The sequence below is a fragment of the Pteronotus mesoamericanus genome, unplaced genomic scaffold, assembly GCF_021234165.1.
Source record: "Pteronotus mesoamericanus isolate MK-2021 breed Mesoamerican mustached bat unplaced genomic scaffold, CSHL_Meso_final contig_182, whole genome shotgun sequence".
Taxonomy (NCBI): Eukaryota; Metazoa; Chordata; class Mammalia; order Chiroptera; family Mormoopidae; genus Pteronotus; species Pteronotus mesoamericanus.
Window position 1 is genome coordinate 4,466,780 of NW_026555078.1, and position 21,456 is coordinate 4,488,235.

General features: G+C 58.1%; 1 protein-coding gene across 1 annotated transcript in view; it reads left to right on the forward strand.

The window, feature by feature from the left end:
• ITPK1 (inositol-tetrakisphosphate 1-kinase) overlaps nt 1–21,456 on the forward strand; it is a 137,539-nt gene that overhangs the window by 10,937 nt on the left and 105,146 nt on the right. The window lies entirely within an intron of this gene.

Below are 21,456 nucleotides of genomic sequence, written 5' to 3' on the forward strand. Positions count from 1 at the left end.
GGTGCTGACTCAGTGGATACCCACTCAGGCTGCGGGGCCCAGCATGGCTCTGCTCAGCCCCAGCTGCCCATCAGTGGCGGCGCTGCCGTCCTGTGGGTGCCGAGTTGGGGCCGCCCAGTTTGCGGACCGCCATGTTCAGATGGCCTGTGAGACGCCCAGGTCCTGCCCTCCCCCCTCGCATCCTGCTCCCTCCTTGAGATGCTCTGAGCTGGTGTGAACAAGGCTGTGTGGCCCACTCTTCTGTTTAAACTGCCTTTCATGTCCCTTCCTGGGGGGTCCCCCTGGGAATCTCGGAGCGTTATCTACTGAAACTAGAGGCCTAGAGGGTGTTGGAAGCTCCTTGGAGAGACCCCAGAAAGCAGGGGGGCTGACCCTCAACTTCAGAAGTGGGGGATATTTGCTGCATTCTGGCTGTGACTTTGGGCCAAGTGACTTAACCTCTCCGAGCCTTTAGTTTCTGTACTTGAAATGGGAATTTTCATACCAGCCTGCAGCAGGATGGCTTTGCAGACTGGTGAGCTGTGGCAGCCCGAGTCCTTAGCACCGGGCTGGCCCTTGGTAAGTGCTCGGTAAACGGTGACTCAGTGATTCGGGTCTGGAATCGGCTGTGAAAGGCTGGCAGAGCTGTTCACCGGGAGCGCATGTCTGAGCAGCCCTCACATCTGGGAAGAAGATGGGCCAGTGAGGAGGAAGGCAGTTCCAGAAGCCCCTTGGGTAGGGCAGCACTGGGTTCCATGGATGTCTGGTGGACAGCAAGTGGCTTGGTCAGTGGTGGGATTTGAACCCTGGCTCAGTCTCTTACTGGATGGGTGGCTCTGGGTGTGTTTTGCCTCCTTGCTCTGGGCCTTGATTTCCTCCTTGGGAAGCGTTGGCCCGTGCCTGTGCGCAGGAGTGGCTCAGTGTGCACAAGCCTCCTCCCTTGCGAGGGCTAGAGACCGTCTCGGCCCCTCAGCCGCCAACCTGCAGCCACACTGCCCTGACCACAGGTGATGATGGCCGAGAAAACCTCTCCACTGTCAGGGGGCACAGGTCCACAGTCCTTGAGCTGGAAGCGGTCCTTGCAGATGAGTGTTTGTAGTTTGGAGCGGCCGGCCTTGCTGGGCCACGCACCCAGTGGTGCCGCCCAGTGGGCTGGACCTCGGACCCTGAGCCCACACACGCTCCTCCTTTGGCCTCCAGGGAACCTCAGAGCACGTACAAGGCCAGGGTCTGGTCTTTTCTGGGCCACCATCGGCAGACCCTGCCCCTGGCTGGCCAGTGGGAGCGGCTTGAGTCCAGGGGCTCAGGGCCAGGAATGCCCGCCCCCGTGCCCGTGGTCTCTCCTGCCTTCCCTCCTGCGCTGCTGGGAGGGCTAGAGGGACAAGCTCTTTGGATTTGACATGCTCCCCTGAGGAGGGTGGGGGAGTGGGTGGGCAGCCATGGGGACACGGGCAGCTCTCTGGGCGCCTCTGCAGCGGCCGTGACCTGGGACTCCCCTGGGCGTGAGGTCTGTGGCCTGGGCCCTGTGCTTCTGAACGTGCCCCCGTTGCCGGAGGACGCCATGGGGCAGCCGTGTCCTCTGGTCCGTCAGTCAGCCGACAGATACGGGGAGCTGCCAGGATGGCTAGGGGTCTGACCAGGAAAAGCAGTGTGTGGCTGCTCCCCGTGTCGCGGGGGCGTGGCGGTCCCGACAGAAGCTCAGCGCTGGCTGGGTGCAGTCACAAGGGGGCTCCTGTCAGTGGGGAGTCTAGGCTTCAGGGGCACATAGATGCACCTGAAGGGGCTCAGTGACGTCCTCGGGACCTGGGCTCCCTGCCTTCCTGGCTTCTGCGAGTTGGCTTCGTTTTTGGGCCTGTGCGGTGCAAGGTGAGTCCTCACAACCGACCTTAGTTCTGAGCCAGGCACGTGCTGATAAATTCCTTCTGGGTCATCTCATTTGCTTTTCATTATAACCTTTCAGGGCGGGGCATTTAGTGTCCCTGTTTTCTAACTGAAGGAGGCACAGAGGGGTCAAATAACTTGCTGACAGCCACACATTGCGTGGGTGGCAGAGCTGGGAGTCAGACCTGGGCAGGTTGGCTCCACCTCAGGCGCAGGTCCCCAGGAATCCAGGATTCATTCTAATGGCCCATTTGGTCAGCCTGAGCCACACACGTCCCTGAACCAGTGGCTGGGGCTGGGAGTACCCCATTCCCTACCACGTGGCCTGGGTGGGACAGCGCTGACCCCATTGCCGGAATCTGGGGCCGTTCCCTGAAGACAGTGGCCTGGCTCTTGGGCAGCCAGGGGGTGGTGGGTCGCCCTCTCCCAGCCTGAGAGCTCGCCTGCGGTCCCCAGAACCAGGGTGCCGTTTCCCAGAGGGGAATGAAGCGTGTGTGTTCCCCCCACCGGCCCCCCGCACGGTAGAGCCCAAAGCTGGGCCTTTCTCCTCAGGTAAACGAGGACCTGGCTCGTTCCTGCAGCAGATCCGAGGGCCCTGGGCGGGGCGCGTCCTGGCGGAAGGGCTCCTGTAATCCTGCCCAAGGGGCAGTGGGGGGCTGCCTGGAATCCAGGGGAGGCTGTGGCCCCCCCCCCCCCCCACGGTGCTGCGGGGAGCCTTGGTGTTTGGAAACTGAGCATTTTGGGTGAAACAGTCCCGCGTTACCATCTCCTCTTGCTGTCTGTTCCTGTCCCGTGTGGGAGCCTTTAGAAGGTGACTTCCCTGGGAGCCTGGAGGATTTTGCTGCCGTGAACTATTTTTTTAAAAATGATTTATTTATTTTTAGAGAGAGAAGAAGGGAGGACAAAAGAGAAGGAGAGAAACATCCACGTGCAAGAGGGTACTGGCCGTGCCCATCCGACCAGCCTGGTCGTCGGGACACGCTGGAGGACATGCTGGGAGTAGTCCCACCGGGAGGGCGGGAGGTGAATGCTGGGGGCTGGTGCCCACGCACCCAGACCCTGCACACCTGAGGGGGTGCGCTGGAGGCTGGGAGAGGGCTCAGGGTGCTGGGCCCGGTTAGTTAGGAGCTCCTCGGTGGAACTAGTGGGCAAGCGAGAACCCCCCGCCCTGTCCAGGGCCCTTGCCCAAGCTGCCAGGTGCCTCTGCTTATTGTTCCAGAATTCTCGTAGGCCAGTGGCTCTTTTTGGTGGTGTGGCCCTTGGTGGCAGATGGGGTGGTGCTGGTGGGAAAGCAGCAGAAGAGAGGGCTCTCCTGGGCCCTCTCCTTTGCTGTGGCCGCCAGGACAGCCAGCCGGGCTGGCCGGACCTTCATCAGCCCTGGCGTACGCTAGCTTCCTGGGGCCTCCTGAGGCTGTACATCCGCGATGTCGCAAGCCGGGGTCTGGAGGCTCAGGCCTGAGGCCTCTGTCAGAGTTCTGGGCTCCGAGGCCCTGGGTGCGGGTTTGTGACCCGCTGCTTTGGGCTGGGCTCGTGGGACTGACGTCAGGGCCTGCGCTGTCAGGTCGTTGGGTCTGTCACGCGAGGCTGTGAGGAGATCCTTGTAGTTCATGAACCGATAAAAGCAGGGCAGCTGCACACACGCACCAGGCTCAAGACGGTCGGCGACCTGTCTGCACGCAGTGCCATAATCTCCCACGCAGGCGACACCTGACGGGTGAACACCACTAAACGCGTTTGTTAAAAAGTAATAACACACACAGGAAAAAGTTAAGCTGTGCCAAAGATGTGCAGTGAAAGTTCGTCTCCCTCACGGTCACTCCCCAGTCCCCTGAGGCAGCTGCGTTCCCATGGCCTTGGCGCGCGCCGTGTCAATAGAGCTTGTGCGTACAACACGCACAGGAACGTGCGGCCCATTGTGCGTGCTCTCCAGCCCCTCACCTTCTGTCGTTTAATAAAGCTTATGGATGACTGTATCTTTATTGATTTTGAACCATCATTGTCGGGGACGTAATATGTAAATACAGCCTTACTTGGCTGTTCTAGTGCAACTGCAGGTTTGGAAGAGACCCCTTGTCAGTCTCTTGGCCCAGGCATGCCCCAGGTTTACCTTCTCCCCTATTCTGCTTGGGCTGCCATAGCAAACACCCCACACCCTCTCGACGTGGCCTTGTGTCTTTTTTTGGGCTTCGAATCAGAGTTGTCAGTAAGCCATTCAAGAAGGCTCGCCTTGGGTTGTCCTGCTCTGGAGGCTTTCAAAGTGGTGGTTGGGAGGTTAAGGGGGACCGTGTATACCAGGCAAGTGTTTTCTTATTATTTTTGAGAGAATGTAAGTGTTGTGAAATAAACACTACAGTCACATGGTTCAAATCGAAAGACCAGAAAGGACTTAGAGTGCAAGGGTCCCGTGGAATCAGTCCCCAGAAATCTGTCCCTGCATGTATATGGATAGCCGCTTTTACATAAAGACGCGTACATACACACGTGTGTTTATTTGAATGTGTTTTTTCAGTTTTATAACTTTATTAGACAATCACATTAACTGTTTATAGATTTTGCAAGCGGTGGCAGGTGCGTAGGTAGCCAGCGCACAGAGCTTGTTCGGTGAACCTTCATCGTCGTCATGTCTTCCGGACAACGGTACCTGGGTACAGTATGAGACAGTGCTTACGCCTTTGGCCCAGACAGCTCTGTTGAGCCTGGTGTCCATGTGCACGTCTGGACCCCCATGTCCTTCGCGAGAGGGTTCCGGGCCTCTGGGGGAGCCTGCGGGGCACGCTTCCTGAAACCCACTCCGTGGATGCGCTTGTGAATGTTGGAGGTGTGTTCTGTGGCTACTGCCTCGTTGATGGCAGAGCGGCCCTTCCTCTTCTCGCCTCCTCCTCTCGAGCGTGCAGGAGCCTTTATGCCGGGCCCCTGAACGCTCTTTTTGGAGCCAATCGCATTTCCAGGCAGATCCAAGTCCTAGTTCACAGATGCTGCGGCCCCGGGCTCCTTGGCCTTGGCGCTGCTGGCGTTTTGGGCTGGACCCTTCTGACTTGTCAGGGACTGTGCGTTGCAGGGCCGGATGCTGAGTGGCCTCCCTGGCCTCCACCCACTCCTTCCCCAGCGTGACAACCAGTGTGTCTCCAGGGACTGCCAGATGTCCCCCAGGGCAGTTGCCCAGGGCCGCCGTAGCTAAGGCCCTGTCAATAGCTCCTGACTGGTTCCCTGCCTGGCTTTGTTGCCACCCAGCCACCAGGCGTGGGTCTGGCCCACTTTGGTGGCTGGCTCACTGTCCTTATACACCAGCTGAGGCTTCTGTCGCAACGTGCTCATGGGCACTCAGCGTGGCCGGGTCTCTGGCCTGTGGGTCGGGAGGCCTGGGTGGAGAATCATGACTCTCCTGTTCCCTTGTTGGGGATCCTGAGCTTGTTCCTTTACCTGAACCTTGATTTTCTCATCTTTAAAATGGGTCTGTAATAGCCCTTTATCTGAGGCTGGTATGGATCAGGGATACCAGTGTGCAGCGCCTCATCACAGGTGCCTGGTGACTTTCCTGGTGACCTCAAGTCCTCTCAGCTGGGCCTTGGTTCTGTTGTGGATAAAATGAGGAGACCCTGGGAGGGGAAGGCCCAGAAGTAGAAGGTACCCATGGGGGACAGAGTGAAGTGATGGAGGCCAGCCACTCAGCTAGAGCTTGTGACATTTCAAATCCTGGAGAGCTGAGGAGGGTCATATGCCGAGGCTGGGAGGGCCAGGCTGCCATCAACGAGGCAGTGACCACAGAACAGAGGTCGGGCGCACACGGCTCTGCCAGGAGAGCCACACTGAGAAGCTCAGAGCAGCCCTTTCCCACCTCCCCCGAGCCCAGCCAGGGCCCCTTGTGGCAAGAGCGTGGAGTTTGGACCTGGGCAGAGCTGGGCGTGCCCCCCTGCTCTTCACCCGTGGAATGGCTTGTACCACTCTCTGAGCTTCAGGCCCCGCCCCCCATCGGTACAGCGGGGCCAGGGCGTCCCAAGGGGTAAGCGGGAGGAGGACTGTGGTGATTGACATTGGCTGGATGCGCGCTGTGTGCCAGGCCTCACTCTGTCCCCCAGCATGTCGCGAGGTCCACGCCCGTGCCACGCCCATTTCACAGACTGGAAAACTGAGGCTCAGAGCGCAGCACCCGGTCGTGGGAGGCGCGCAGTAGGTGAAGCTGTCCTGCTGTCCTTGTTGGTATGAACTGGTTGCTCTTGGGGTTTGAGTTTGAACATCGAAAAACCCTGAAGGTGAAGAGAAGAAGAAACTGTGCCTCCTGCCTTCTTGGAAAGGAGTCTGCGCTAGGTGTGGAGGGGAGCGAGTCTGGTTCTGGGCTGGGTCTCCTGGGCAGGTGCTTTCCCTGGGCAGCTAGAGGCCTTTGTCTCCACCCCCCGCCCCCCACCCACCCGCTCCCTGCCACACCCGGGGATCTGAATGAGAAAACATCCGTGGGGCGGATGCAGTAATCACGCTGCAAGGGACACTTGAAATTATATTTGCTTTTGGGAAGCTAATTTTAAAGAATGTTTCCCTCTTCATAATTATGTGCAATCAGCCAGCCCTTGTGAGGGGGGTCCTCTTTCCCCCTCAGCTGCCTGGCCATCTGCTTTTCTCGTCCTGCATCTCTTTTCAGCATGCAGTGGGCCACCTCCCCGGCGGAGGGACCGCCAGCCCTTGGCTGCTTAGAGGCCCACATGAAACCTTCCTGTGGTGACTGATGGGACTGGGGTGGGGGCACAGCGTGGGGTGGTGCAGGCCTGGGCCCCTGGACAGGCAGTGGCAGTGACTTTCAAGAGTGAGGCGCAGGTTGACGGAGAAGGTGGTGGAGTGCGATGTTTTGGTTTGGATGCTGTAGTAGCCAGGATTCTCGCGGATGCGACAGGAGAAGATCCTAATCAGATGAGGGTGAGCCAAAGAATTTCGTGGCCCCGATCAGCAAAGCGCACAAGAAAGGCTCCTCAGGGCCCAGACACACGCCTCCAGCCCTCGCCCTTCCCTGGGCTCTGCCACCCGCTCAGCTCCTCGGCTGCGTCTCTTCCCCACCTCAGGACCTTGGCACGTGCTATGGTTGCTGACCCCCTCATAGCTTTATTTATTTATTTTTTCAATTTTAACTTTTTATTCTAGAGAGAAGGGAAGGAAGGGAGAAAGAGAGGGAAAAGAACATGGATGTGGGAGAGGAACATCAATCAGCTGCCTTCCTCCCGTACACAGAACCTGCAACCCAGACGTGTGCCCCGACTGCGGAATGGAACCGGCGACCTTTCGGTTTGCAGGACTGTGCCCAGCCAACCGAGCCACACCCGCGGGGCCCCCCCATAACTTCGGTCTCAGCACCGCCCCTGCTTCTCTGTCTCAGCCTCTCGAGCATCCCTTTCAGAACATACCGCACGGACTGACTTCAGTTGTTTGCTTGCTCATGCCCCTCTCTGTGCAGTCAGCTCCTCAAGGACAGGCGCCCTTTCTGTCGTCCTCGCTGTTGTGTCCCTGGCAGGGAAATTGTGCTGAGCACCTCATGGGTGCTCAGCACGTGTGCGTGAGAGAAGGGAATGAACAGAAGAGCACCTTGGGCAGAAGGGCGGTTCGCGGGAAAGTCAGTCATCAGGAGCGTAGTTCGAGAAAGCCTGGTCAAACCAAACCAAACCAAACCTCCCTGCCCACGCCCATCTTGTGGTGACTACGATCAGTTCTGGGGAGTCGTCCAGTAGATTAACACCCTGCGTCAGGGACGTGGGCGCGGATGGTTAGGGACCCCCGCCCCCGACAACGCACAAGGGCTGGGACAGAGTGGGCCGTGCGCCCTGTCCTTGGGAAGGAGGCGTGGCATTCGGGAAGGCATGGCTTGCTGCCCATCCAGCCTTTGCTCTGACCCATGGGCTCCCCAGCGGCCTTCCTCTCGCGCTGCCCTCTGGCAGGGGCATGCGAGGAAACGGCTAGCGTCCTGGACAGTGGGCGGGGGCGGGGTGTCTCAGGTGAGCAGGTGTTGGGAAGCGTGAGAGAACCAGCCCGTGGGGGCGGGCACGGCGCCAGGCGTGCTGGGAGCAGATGGGTGAAGGCTGCTGGACAAGGAGGTGGGCACGCTGTCATGGAGGCTTGATGACAGGGTGGACGCGGGGAGAGTCAGGAAGACCTCAGGAGGCGGTGAGGTTTGAGTCACGTCTTAGTGTCACAGGCTGTGGGGGAGGTGCAGGGACAACGGGATGGTGGCCTGTTGCCCTTCGGGACAGAGGACTGTGTCTCATGGGGCAGGCAGGCTGCCCTTTGCTACACTCAAGTGTTCTCTTATGGCTGGAATCAGGGCTTCCTCTTCTTGGTCTTTCTTGCTTCTGCCCTGGGCCCTGGCTCTGGGCTTTCGGTTGGCTGTGGCTGCGATACCCTGCGTGGGGCTCTCTGAGGGATCTCTGGAGCTGTTTGGGGCCTGTTGCTATGGCTCCCAGCTGCAGAGGCTGGGCAGGAAGGAGGTGGGGCTGTGCGCCCGCCTGCTGACGCCCTGGGCCCTGGGAGGCCTTGGGGCTCATTCTTTCCTCCTTGGGGGGCCAGCTGGCCCACACTTTGCAGACCTGGCTGGTTGGGCTTTCATTGGTGGGTTCAGAAAGCTTTAGATGGAAGGTTATCGGTAGGGAGGGGGAGGGGAGAGACTGGGGAGAAAGGTACAGGGAATAAGAAGCATGATTGGTAGGCACAAAGTAGACAGGGAGGTTAAGAATAGTACAGGAAATGGAGAAGCCAAAGAACTTATATGTAGGACCCATGGACATGAATTAAGGAGGGGGGAATGCTGGAGGGGGGCGGGGTGCAGGGCAGATGGGGAGAAAGGGGAGGGAAAAAAAAAAATGGGACAGCTGTAATAGCCTGACCAATAAAATAAAATAAAAAAAAAAAAGACAGCTTTAGAGATGGGGAGGGGCCCCTCAGAAATGAGCCCCGCCACCTTCCCCGTGCACGGGTCTCCCCTCCCCGGCAGCGGGCACCCTGCCTCAGCTTGTATCCTTCCCTCCGTGGGGCAGCCGCCCCTGCCCGGCAGCCTCCCTTTGGGAGCCGGCATCTTCTTCCTGCGGTTGGGCTGAAATCAGCTTCCTTGCCCTTGCACTTTGTAGGAAGGGCGCCTTCTGCTTGGGAAGTGGGCATTTGATGTGACATTATCCCCGGAAGGAGCTGTCAACCCTGGGGAGGAGAAAGAAGCTTGCCAGCTCCCCCTGCTTCTGGGCCTTAAGTGACCCCAGGTGTGTCCAGCCCCCACCCGAGGCAGAGGCCAGTCACAGCTTCTTCTGGGCTCTTCTTCTCAGGCCTCCAGGCGCCATGGCTCCCCTCCCCCAGCCTCCTGGGGATCAAGATCTGAGGTGGGAGTTCAGCCCACATTGGGGCCGTGGCTGGGCGGGGAGGGGTGGTAGCTCTGTCTTGAACAGTTTCTCCCCAGGTACCCCGGAAGCCTCACCCCCAGCAGACGTGGCTGGACCCCCTGCTCTCACAGGTGGGGTGGTCACATAGGGTCACATGATAAGGGTGGTCTTTCCTGGCAGCAGACCTGACTTTAGATTGTGGTTTTGCTGTGACTTACTTGCTGAGAGTCTTTGAGTGAGTTTCTTTGTTTTATTCATATATGTGTGTATATATATTTCCCAGCTCTATGGAGGTATAATTGATACACCGAACTGTAAGTCTTTGAAGTGTTCAGTGTTATAATTTGATATACAAGGTCTGTCTGGAAAAAGGCCAGCCATTGTAAGTATAATGAGAATGGTTTGTGTGATGTTGATGTAACCTGGCAGCCAAGGAGACTGGACTGGAATGTGCGTGTGTGAACAATGATGACCTCACTGTACAAGTCAGTGGGGACAGGAGACACTCTTGAGTGAGCATGTGTACTGTGTGGCCATCACATTCAAAATGACTGTGTGAGTAGAGCAACAAATCTGCATCCAATTTTGTGTTAAGCTTGAACATTCCTCTGCAAAAACTATTCGGATGATTCAGGAGGCCGCAGCTCAGGGCAACGGGTGATTGGCAGCTTCATCACAACAATGCACCCTCTCATGCATCACATCTCAGGCAGAGTTTTTTGGCGAAACATCAAATCACCCAGGTGACTCAGCCCCCCTACAGCCCAGATTTGCCACCCTGTGACTTCTGGCTTTTCCCAAAACTAAAATCACCTTTGGAAGGGAAGAGATTACAGACTGTCGATGAGATCCAGGAAAATACAATGGGGCAGCTGATGGCGACTGGGGAAAACTGAGACGTCCCAAGGTGCCTGCTTCAAAGGGGGGGTCTAAGGCATCATTGTCCTACGTACAGTGTTCCTTGTATCTTGGGTCTTTTCCGGTAAATGTCTCTTGTTCATAGTACATGGCTGGATACTTGCTGAACAGGACTTGTATGTACGCATCGTGGAAGGATTCTCACCCATGAGTTAAAACAGCTGTCCCCTCACATATTTACCTCCCTTATTTTTACTTTTTTGATGAAACACTTCTCTGTCAGCAGATTTCAGTTCTATAACGGCACTGTCCTCTCGGGTCACCATGTTTTCCATTAGATCCTAAGGCCTTACTCATCTTACAGCTGAAAGTTTGCACCCTTTTACCAACCTTTCCCCATTTCCCCATTCCCCAGCCTCGGGCAGCCACCATTCTACTGCTTCTAGGAGTGCAACTCTTTTTCTTTTTTCTCTTTTTTTTAAGATTCCACATACATAAGTGTTACCGTGCAATATTCGTGTTTCTGTGTCTGGCTTATTTCACTGAGCATGAGGTTTGGTCGAGTTTCTTAATTTCTCTGAATGTCCTCACTTGAAAAAATAGGACAGTCACACTCTGTGATGCAGCTGCTGAAGTGAATGCCAGGCTGACCTCGGAGTGCCAGCTCACAGGCCCTCCAGCCCCACCCCCTCCTCGGGCCCTCCCCCCTCGCCTGGGGAGAACGGGCCTGCTTGGGCAGAGAATGTGCCCAGGAACTGCTGGGGTGGCTGCTCATTTGCCTTGGCTGTGCCTGGGCCTCTGGGATCCTCCCTGTAGCTGGAGGGTCACGGGGGCACCAGGTGAAGTCACTGCCTGTCTCTCGAGTCGGGAGCCCAGGGCATCTGGAAAAGGGGTGGGGGGCAGGGCAGACGTTGCTGATGCCTGTGTGTGTGGGTGCTGGGCTCAGCCCCCAAGCGCCTCTGTGTTTGGGGAGTGGCTGTAGCTGCTTAGAGCCGCTTGGCAGGGTCCGAGGGATGTGGCCTTCAGTGGAGCCAGGTGGCCTTGGAGGGGGAGGGCGTGGCTGCTCCGGGCATCTCTCGTGGTCCTCCCAGTGGACCCAAAGGTCAGGAATTATCACTCCTTCCCGTAGTGTACAGCCAGGGCTTCCCGGCCTGGGGCCCCAGGTCTCCACCACCCGGGCCCCCTCGTCCCTGGCCCTCGGCGGCTCTTTGCATCAGGGACCCGTGTCAGTGTTTGGTTACACCTGTGTACCTTTGGAACCCTGTGGGCACTGTGGGGGCGGAGCGCCAGCCTTTTCCTTGTGGACTTGTTGAGTCACCTAACAAGCCCTCTGGATGAATCCTCATCTGCCCACGGCCCACATGTGGACACTGCGCAGAGGCATCTGAGAGTCATGGGATGCAGAGCGGCAAGAGCTTTGGTTTTGAGGTGATTGGGAAAATGCCACTCCCCTCCCCCTCCAGCGTGCCCTCAGAACCTGAATATGAACCTTACATGGCAAAAGGGACTTTGCAGATGTGATTGAGATGGGAGATGATTCTGGGTAATCTGACAGGGCCCGGTGTAACCACAAGGGTCCTTAGGTGAGGTGGAAAGGAGGGTCCTCTTTAGAGAAGAAGCGACAATAGAAGCAGAGGGCAAAGTGATGTGGCCGCAAGCCAAGGAATGCAGACAGCCTCTGGAACGGGACAGGTGAAGCTGTGGTTCCTCTGCAGAAAGAACCAGGCCTGCTGGCCTGTTCCAGCCTCCTCGCCTCCCGAGCTGTAACAGAAACACTGTTGTTTTCAGCCCGCACACTTGTGTTAAGTAGCGATAGGAAATGAATACAGTGTCCATATACGGAATAGACATGTCTGTGGGGCCTGAAAAGGGAGCGACTGGGTCAAGGTCAGAGCCAGGTTCCCTGCCCTTAATTACAGACCAGTGGATAAGGTTGTTACTTGACTCCTTGGGCCTGCCTGCCTTCCCACTTGCTCTCTTATAAGTAGCTGAGAGGTTGGGGAAATACTTGAATAAAGTGCCTAAGGATTTAAGTTTTCTGAGAGTCGGGGGTGGGGGTAACTTGACCTTTGTTTTGATGTGACAGCAGCCCTAGCGCTCGTGGCAGAGGGGCCCAGGGAACTCCAAATGCCCAGAAGCCGTGGCTTAGCCCCAGCAGCTCTGGTATGTGACAGGCCCTCTGCTGGTGATCTGTGCTGGTGGCCTCTGTCATGGTCATTGCCAGGACTCAGCTCAAAGAGCAGTCTTCTGTCACCTTCCTGTGCTCCCTGACATCCCCCCAATGTTTGCTGTATTCAGGGGCCTGTGGCTCACACACCAGGTCGCTGACTTGCTTTCCTTCGCCACCTGTTTCTCTAGGCCAAGCTGTGGCTTGGGGGTCCCCCTGTTCCTGGGCCAGCCCAGGCCCTGGCAGAGAAGCCCAGCAAATATCTGATGACAGACAGGGAACTCCATGCTTGTGTGGTTGGAGACCCCCCACCCCCAAACTGCAGGGGCTCACAGAACCCTCGGGCCAGGAGGGGGCTTTCAGCAGGCACGGTGGATGGAGATGTTGAGTCCCCTGTGGTTCACAGCCTCGCGAAAGGCAGGCTGCGACACACACCTGTGCCGTTATTTTAAGAGCTTATGGTACCTTAAGGATAGGTGCTAAGGAAGCGATTCAGACCTTCTTGGGCAGGCTTCCCCCTCCCCCTGGGTCCCAAGGAGGGAATGTCTGCATGGAAATTCCTGTGGCTCCCCTTCCTGCTGCAGCTTACCTGGCTTTTTAGGCCGACAGTACACAACTGCATTTCTGGGAGTAAGGAACTGCTGCGCAGTGAACAGACTGCCCCGAAGCAGGAGGCCGACAGCTGGAGGCGGTGGGAGGCTGGAACCAGCCCTTCCTGCAGCCCCTGTGCCTCTCCTGCGCCTCCGGCACCCTGCCCCCTGCAATTTAGGGCTCGTCCCTCGCTTGGAGAAGGAAGAGTTACAGCACCTGCAAGGCAGTGGCAAAAGCCTTAAAAAGACATCCAAGTAGAGAATTTTTATGTTAAAAGGTGGGGGCGTGTTGAGTGCCATTAAGGGAAGTTCAGCGATAGCTTCCAGGTGAAAATTCGGGTGCTTTCCTTTCTGAAAGGACTATGCTGTGCATGCCAGCGGAACGCATCCGTGGGTGGTCTCCAGCCCACCCTTGCCTCCGACTCCCCGTCCTAGACATTGAGGGGCGTTTAAAGTCATCTCAGCAGCACAGGCCTCTCAGCCCCGAGGTTCTGCTTTCCTCCAGGAGGTGCTGGGAAGGTGAGTCACTTTCTCGGCCTTTCGCCCACATCCTGGCTTCCTAGGAGAAGCCACTTCCCGACCCCGTGGGCTGGATGTGGGTCTGCAGGAGCACCCTGACTCACGCTGTCTGCACTGTGGGCGTCCCGAGGCCCGCCCTCCTCCTGCCTCTTCCAGGTGGGGCACCTAGTGTAGGGGAATGTCTTCAGTGTCAGGATTTGGTGACTCTCCGATCAGGGAAAGGGTGTTACACTCCCCCTCCTCAAAAAAAAAAAAAAAAAAAAAAAAGACATATGGCAGTATCCAGTTTATCTGGTTCCTTCCTGGAGCTGTCCAAACAATTCACATGTTTGTGCTGGCTTTAAACTTCTGTTCCTATGTTGCCTTTATATCAGGCCATTTCAGTTTCTGGCACTAATAATAGGAGGAAAATCCAAATTATGAAATTCATCAGCAAGTGCACCAGGCTGCCCAGGAAGCAGAGGGGCAGGCACGGCTCAGGGTGGGAACCCTGGGACACTTGTTGAGTGCAGGGCGCCAGCCGGGTGTGGGGTCTGCGGTGGCCACAGGGCGCTTCATGAAGAGCATGGCCTCCGGGGCTCACGGTGGGAAGTGGGCCACAGAGCAGCCTGGAGTGTCAGATGGCCAAAGGGCGAAAGAGCCCCGGTTGCAGCCCTGGGAAGGAGCAGGCAGCAGCCTGTCCGTGAGAATGTCCTGTGAGCTGTTCTTGGTGGATGAGCAGGAGTTCGCCGGGGAGGCAGGGCAGCCTAGCAGAGGGGACAGCGTGTGCAAAGGCACAGAGCGGTGTCTGGGCGAGGGGGGTGTGGGGCATGAGTTTAGAGAACACGGGTCGCTCACGGGAGGGTTTGACGAAAGGAGGAGCTGGTACCACCTCCTCCCCCCACTGATGCCTTATATACTGTACCTCCAGATGCCAAGTGTCAGGTATTAAGATAAGAATTTGAGGTGGAGCTCTGGCCTTTTTGACTCAGTAGATTGGAATGTCATCCCATAAACTGAAAGGTTGCCAGTTCAATTCTTGGTCAGGGCACATGCCGAAGTTCAGGGTATGTATGAGAGGCAACTGAGCGATGTTTCTCTCTCACATTGATGTTTCTCTCCATCTCTCTCAAAACAGTAAGCTTGTCCTTGGGTAATGATTAAAAAAAAAAAGATTTTGGGTTATAGAAGGGGCATAAGCCCTGTTGCCTCAAGGAGCGTATATCGGTCAGGAAAGGCCAGGTTAGGCAGCAGTAACGAGCAACCCTGAGAACTTTGCAACAAAGGTTCATTTACGGCTCATTCAGAGCTCACTCTGGAGCCGGGCAACTCTCCGGGCAGGTGCCCTCCCTGCGGTGGCTCGGTGGCAGTCTTCTGTCCCCCACATTTCTTACCCTCAGCGTGGTGGACAGTTTAGGCCAGATAATTCTTTGGTTAGGGGGCTGTCCTGTGTATTGTAGGGCCTTCGCCTTCTGGACGCCAGTAGGACTTTCCCTAGTTAGGACAATCAGAAGTGTCTTCAGCTGTTCCTGAGTGTGCCCGGGGGCAGAACCACCTGGTGGAGAACAGTTGCCAGCTGAAGGTCCTCTTTGTTTTTTGTTTTTAAGATTTTATTTATTTTTAGAAGGAGGGGGAGGGAGGGAGACAGGGAGAGAAACAGCGACGTGACAAAGAAACATCTGTCGGTTGCCTCTCATATGTGCCCTGACCAGGGACTGAACCTGAAACCAAGGCATGTGGCCTGACCAGGAATTGAACTGGCGACCTTTCGCCTTGCGGGACGACACCCAACCAACTGAGCTACTCCAGCCAAGGCTGAAGGTCCTTTTAATAATAGTTCCTCTCTGGTGCCCAGCCTGGCTTCGTTGCCACGCAGCCAGGTTTCTTTTCAGGAATGGGCCCGGGCCTGCTTTGGGAGTCATCCCTGTCCTTGTGTTCCCTGCCGCTGAGGTCCGATTCTGGCTGCAGAGTTGGGTGCTGGCATTCCAGTGCCTCTGCTTGGAAGGACACGGGCCAAAGCAAGGCTCATAGGCTCGCCTGCCCTGAGGGCGCGGGTGTCCAGGGGACTGCCCGGGGGAGGAGGGCTGCCAGCACCGTGGCCACCACTGACGCCCGCCGTGGAGCTTTTTGCCAGGCCGCCTGCAGACCTGTGCTCAGAGCTGGGGTGCTGCGACGTGAGGGGCTCTGAGGGGGGGAGCCAAGGAAGGCCCCCAAGGAGCTGCCCTTGAGTGTAGGCTGGGCGGCGATGCTGGGGTGGCACCTGAGGCAGCGGGAACAGTATGTCTCTGCATACACGGGTGACAGAGGAGGCCTAACCACCTCTTCAGGGAACCCTGAGTCCTTTGCAGGGCAGGGGGAAGCAGTAGGTGGGGGCGGGGGGAGGTTGCCAGCAGGCCTTGTGGGTGCGAAAGGGACTTTGTCCTGGGCCTTCTGAAATCCGGTGATTATCAATGTGTGCTACAAATGGCTTGGATGAGAACGCGCCTGGCACACCGCTGGTCTAATTACCCCCTTTCGTCTCTAGTCTCTTGCTGGGATTTAGCTCTGGGGGCAGGTGCAGCTCCCTGGTCCCTGCCATTGGCGGGAGGGAGCCTGCGTTTCCAGGCTGATCCCCTCTGCCGCGAAGCCCGTCCCTTGGAGGCCTGGCGAGGCCTCCCGCACAGCTGGGTGGTCCTGCAGGCCCCTCCTCAGCGGTGGCTTGCCTCTGCTATGGCCAGCCGGCAGCTGTGCCTGGGTGGGAGGCAAGCAGCTGTGGCCTTGCATATGGAGGGAAAGCCGTTCTTGATGCAGGGCCTGTTTTCACAAACTTGAGAAATCTTTGGTCGCTGCTCTGCCTACTCTGAGCTCCTGGGGCTCTCCCAGTTATCACTGGTCTTGCTCTCCTTGTTGGTGAGAGGGGACCTCTGTGCCCAGCTCGCCTCTCCCCCTCGTGATTCCCCATTTCACATGCATCACTTGCCTGCAGCCCTCGGGCCTCCTACCTGCCCAGGAAGGGCCTGTTGGGCCGGAAAGGTCATACCTACGCATTTAACAGAGGTGAAAACTGGGACCTGGGGTGGCTCAGCAATGTGCCCTGTGCCGGCTGCTGGGTTTCCGGGGCCCCCACAGGCCTGCTGCTCGGGGAGGGGGGCTCATAGTCCCAAGGGGTCCACTGATAACTCCCGGGTGTCGTACCCAGCGGCCTGTGCCCCGGGCCTTACATAGCCCTGGTGTGTGGGCTCGTGGACGCTTCTCCTTCCCGACGGCCCTGCCTCACTGGTTTCTGAGGAGCTCTTTTCTCCTCCTCCCACTTTGGTCCTTGTCATCGGACTCCTTTGTCATCCCTTCTCCCTCTGCACCAGGTCATCCAGGGTAATTTCTGTCATTTTCAGGAAGTGGGAGCTGCTGTCACTTACTAAGGACCTGCTGTAGTAAGCAAGACAGCGGCCAGCGACAGAAACTCAGGGTAAACTGGCTTTGGCAAAACTTCGCAGCTGAAAGTCCAGAGGAGACAGGCTCCATCCGGGCCGGCTGGAGCAGGGCCTTGTCTCTGGCCACAGAGCGCTGGCCTTTCCTCTTGGCATGGGCCCACAGCCGTCCTGCAGCTGAGAGGCTCCAGGCCCCCGCCCACCGCCCAGAGAGGGCGTGGCCCCTCAGTTGTCCACTTGCCCATCAGAATCACACGGTGCAGAGGAGGGCAGTGCCGAAAGGCAGGTGGGCAGGGTAGAGCAGCAGGGGCAGAGCCCACAGCCCCAGGGCGGGCCCGGCAGCCTTGTGGGCCGGGGTCCAGGGGTCTCCTCACGCGACAGGTAAGGAGACTGAGGCACAGGTGCAGCTGGATCTGGTTCCCTGTTCTCCTTGGGGACGTGCCCCACCTCTTCCATTCCTCCCTGTTACTCATGCAGTCCCTGCCCCGTCTGCTCAGCTCAGTCCCGGGCTTCTAATGACCTTCTGGCACCACCATGGTCGAGAAAATGGAAAAGTGACTGGCTTCTGTGTCCCCTCCTGGTGCTGGTGTGTGGCCTCCACCTGGACCCAGAGTATGAGCATCACAGCTACTCCTGGTGCTTTTGTGCCCTTTGCTCCTGTCCCCAAGACCCGGAAGGGCTGCCCCTGAATGAAACCTGCCCCCTCCCCCTTTCCTTGGGCAAGTCGGGCCCCGCTGCCGGCAGCACGTGGAGCTGCCCCTGGTGGACTGGCAGCCGTTCCGTCCCTGGCTGCCCCAAGCGACACCTGGGCACCTGGCAAACCCCGAACCCCTCCCCGCTGCTCCCCGCCTGGCCCCTAGGCCTCCGGAATCAGCCTTCAGGACAGGCCTCAAGTTAGCATTTTGACGAGCTCCAGTGGTGGTCCTGCCACCTGTCCTGGCATTGGGGGCCCGCCGCCCACCAGGGGAAGGCCAGGCCTTGCCGTGGCACACCTAGCCCCTGCGGCGTGCCCAGCCTACGCCTGCTACCCCACTTCCCATCACCCCGCCTGCTCTCTGGGGCGCACTGTGCTCCCACACCCCCACACACCTTTTGGGAAGTGGGCATTCCTCATGTTAGTCATCTTTACCTTCCCCTCCCCAGTGGCTCTCCTTAGTTTCCCTTCAGTGTTTGTTCAAATAGCAAATGCTGCCTCCTCTGTGAAGCCTTCTCTGATTGCTCTCCAGAAAGGATAGTTTGTTTTGTAAATGAGTGTTTTATATTTCCCCTGGCTTTGCTCTCCTTGGACTTGGGTGGGGGCTGGGGGGGGGGGGTCAATGTTCCTTTTGCAAAATGGATCCTCCTTTTGGTGATTATCTAGTTTTTGGAAAAACAGGTTTATATTTATGAGTTGGGGGGCTAGACCTCTGTCCTAAACTTCCTAAGGCAATATTTGCCACAAAAACAAGTTTCAGTTCGTAAAATTCTCCAGGTGCAGGTGTTAAATACAATTTTTTAGTTATTTAACTTTAAACTTCATTGTTACTTTTCCTGTTATTTTGGGAGTAATATCTATGCTCATTACAGAAAATTAGAAAACACAAGCGTGGAAGGGAAAACAAACCCCATGCCACGGGGCCGCTGCAGCCACAGCCGACACTGCCGCGCGTGCCCGCCGGCCTGTTTCCCAGGTACCCGGGCCTTTGAATGGGCTCAGAACCCAAATCGGTGTCCCCGTGTGGGGCAGTCCGCTGGCCCCGGCATGGGTGTTATCTCAGCTGCTCTTTCGGACTTTGGAAGCTTCCCCAGGTAAACCCTGAGCTCTCTGCTTCACTTCATCCGTCCGTCAATCGAGTCGTTATGAGGCAGCTCCTTCATGCCAGGCGCTGGGAGTGCTGGCAGCTAGAGTTTTACTTGTCATTGAAAAGATAATGCAAAAAAAGTTATTTGTCTAGTTTTTGAGATTATATTGGAGGCACATAGGACAAAAGTCAAGCGATGCATAAGACCGCACGGTGAAAAGGAAGTGTTCCCTACCTCCCCACCCCAGCCACACTGGCCCCCGACAAGAGCCCACCCTGCGGCCTTTTTCTTCTAGGTTCTGTGGACTGTATGTTGTGCTTAACACAGACAGTGGTGGGGCGCCCGGGTTTCCAGCTTGCGCTTTCGCACAGGCCTCCAGTGCCTTTCGGGTGCCCAGAGCGCTTCCTCAGTCTTTAAGCGGCCGCCTAGTGTTCCTTGGAGGTGGGTGCCCCTCCTCGGGGGTGTAGGTCACTGCTGGTCTTCTACTGTCACAGACAGCGTGGCAGTGAACAGCCACAGCCTGAGACACTTGGGCCACATTGGCATGTCCGTGGGGTGGGATCCTGGAGTTGGGGTCTCCAGGAGCCGGTAATCACTTGATACCAAGCTCTCCAGTTCCTCCCTCCTTTTCCCCCATCCTGTCTCTCTCTCCCTCCCTCACCCCGCCTCCCTCTTCCCCTTTGGTAGCATGGTTCAGCTTCGGGACTTTCTGGTCATGGCTGGATTCCAGGAGCCTGCCACTTGGGGAGTGAAGGTTGTGGGCTCCCTGTGTCCTGCAGGAGTTGCTGATGAAGAAGGGAGCCCGCAGGCTCACACTGTATTTTCCTGCCCCTTCCCGGTCTCCCTGTTCCGCGGGGGCCCTGGAGTGGGGAGCAGGCTGGCCCTTCTCGGGCCTGGCTCCGCCCGCCTGCCCATCCCTTTGCGCTGCGGAGGGTGTTGGAGGGCGTCGGCACGGCTGGCACTCAGGGCGCTGCCCAGGGGCCTAGTGCACGTGGGGTGGCCCGAGGTGGACAGAAACCGGAGCTAAGCCCCACCTTTCCTGCCAGAGTCGCAGCTTCTGTTCTTGGAGCTCTGAGCTACAGAGCAGCTGTGTTCTCTGTCCTGGGAGCTCCACCCCACCTGAGGTTTCCCCCCTGTCTGCTCTCAGGATGACTTTGTTTCTTTTTTGTTGCAAGTTCCCTGTGTTTTCCAAGTTAGAGACCTGTTCCTTTCTAGGACTGGTGGAGGGAAAGCTGTTGTGGCAGGGGCGGGGGCGGGAAGGGGGTGGTCACAAACAGTGGAAATGGCTGCTAGGTCAGCTCCAAGAGGAGAACGACAGGCCCACGGGGGTCACCTGGGTGCCTTGAGGATTAACTCGGAGCCTGCGGAGGCCCTCTGGCCTGGCATGGCTCACTGCGTGCTCCCCGCCCGCCCCCCGCCCCCCCACGCCGGTCTCCTTCTGTGGCCTTGTTATCCCCAGTGTGCAGTCCCATCTTGTCATTCGGAGCTTTCCTGGGGACTTGATTTCTGTGCCGAAGCAGGGGCGGGGCGGGGAGGTACTCTGAGCCCTGGCTAGTTACAGCCACATGCCGTGTGACCGTGGCAGTGCTGTCACCAGTGTTCACGTGGGGCCGGAGCAGCCTAGGAGTGAGGCTGGGCTCAGAAAGGGTGTACGCAGTGCCCTGATGGCTGGGTGTGGCACAGGTGCCTGGTGATGCTGTCTGTCCCCCTGCTGTGGGCTTTGGTGGCCCAGGGCTGTGCTGTTGTATCCAGTTTGCCTTCTCATGGAATCATGGAAGCGGATGGATATTGGCCACTAGGACAGTCTCCTTGGTTCTGGTGGCAACAGACCGTGTGGACCCCTGGATCGACCCCTGTGGTTTTCAGATTGGGTTCCTTGGGGTTGGGGGTTCGGTAGCGGTACTGGGGACCGCGGGGCCGGCGGCTGGGCGCATCCTGCAGTGTGACCTGGCGTGCCCCCTTTGCTGATTCTTGCCGTCTCGGTGCGGCTTCCTGGTGAGGTCCCGCACCTGGCCGGGCCCTCTGCAGGCGCTGGGGGACACTTGCTGGATGAGCGGACCGGCACACGTAAGGCGGTAGGTTTCCTGTCAGATGTGCTGTGTGAGGTGTGGCCCGGAGGGCTCCCCAGGAGCGTCGGGCCGGCTCCTCCTTGGGACTGCGAGCCCCCCGAGGGCCCCGGAGGGCCCAGGAATGGAGCCATGGTTTACACGTATATGTTTACAGAGCGTCGGCGTGCCAGGTGGGCGCCATCTGCCACAGTCCCTGCGTCAAGGAAGGAATGCGGGCAAGTAAGCGCGGTTCCTGACTTCTGGTCGCAGCCCAAGTGTCTGCGGGTGGCCCCGCCTTCTTCCCAGGAAAACGGGCGTGGGCACGGTGGTTGGCCTGCCACCTCTTGTCCACACAGGCCCCTGTGCCTTCCCCAGCACTCACCCCAGTGACAGCCCATCAGCCCTCCGGAACGAAGGGCTGGGAGGGTGGTGCCCGCGTTCTCAGGAGGGCTCGGGCTCTGGGGGGGTGCGGTGACGGCATGGGGGTCAGGGCTGGCTGCTTGGGGGTGTTTCTGTCTGAGCCGGGTTTTCAAGGCTGGGGTAGAAGGTGGGGACCAGGGTTGGGAGACGTGACCTAGCCCTGTCGTCTTGTGTGCCAGGACGCACTTGCAGTCGGGACGTGGGACGGGGAGGTCAAAGTGAGGGAGTTGGCAGGGAGCCTTGGTGGGCCCTGGGGAGACTCCCAGGCTGGGAGGCTCTGTGCTGGGATCCGGCGAGTCCACGCCCTGGTGTTGGAGACCAGAGGCCGTGGGACTGTGGGGAAGAGACGGGGAGACGAGGCCCAGGCTTGGGGGACATCGGCGAGGGCCAAGACGGTTGAGCCAGCGCCAGAGGATGGGCAGGGTGCCGGTGGTGGCCAGAGGTGGCTGCGAGTGGACGAGCGCCGGGACGGCTGCCGGCTTTGCA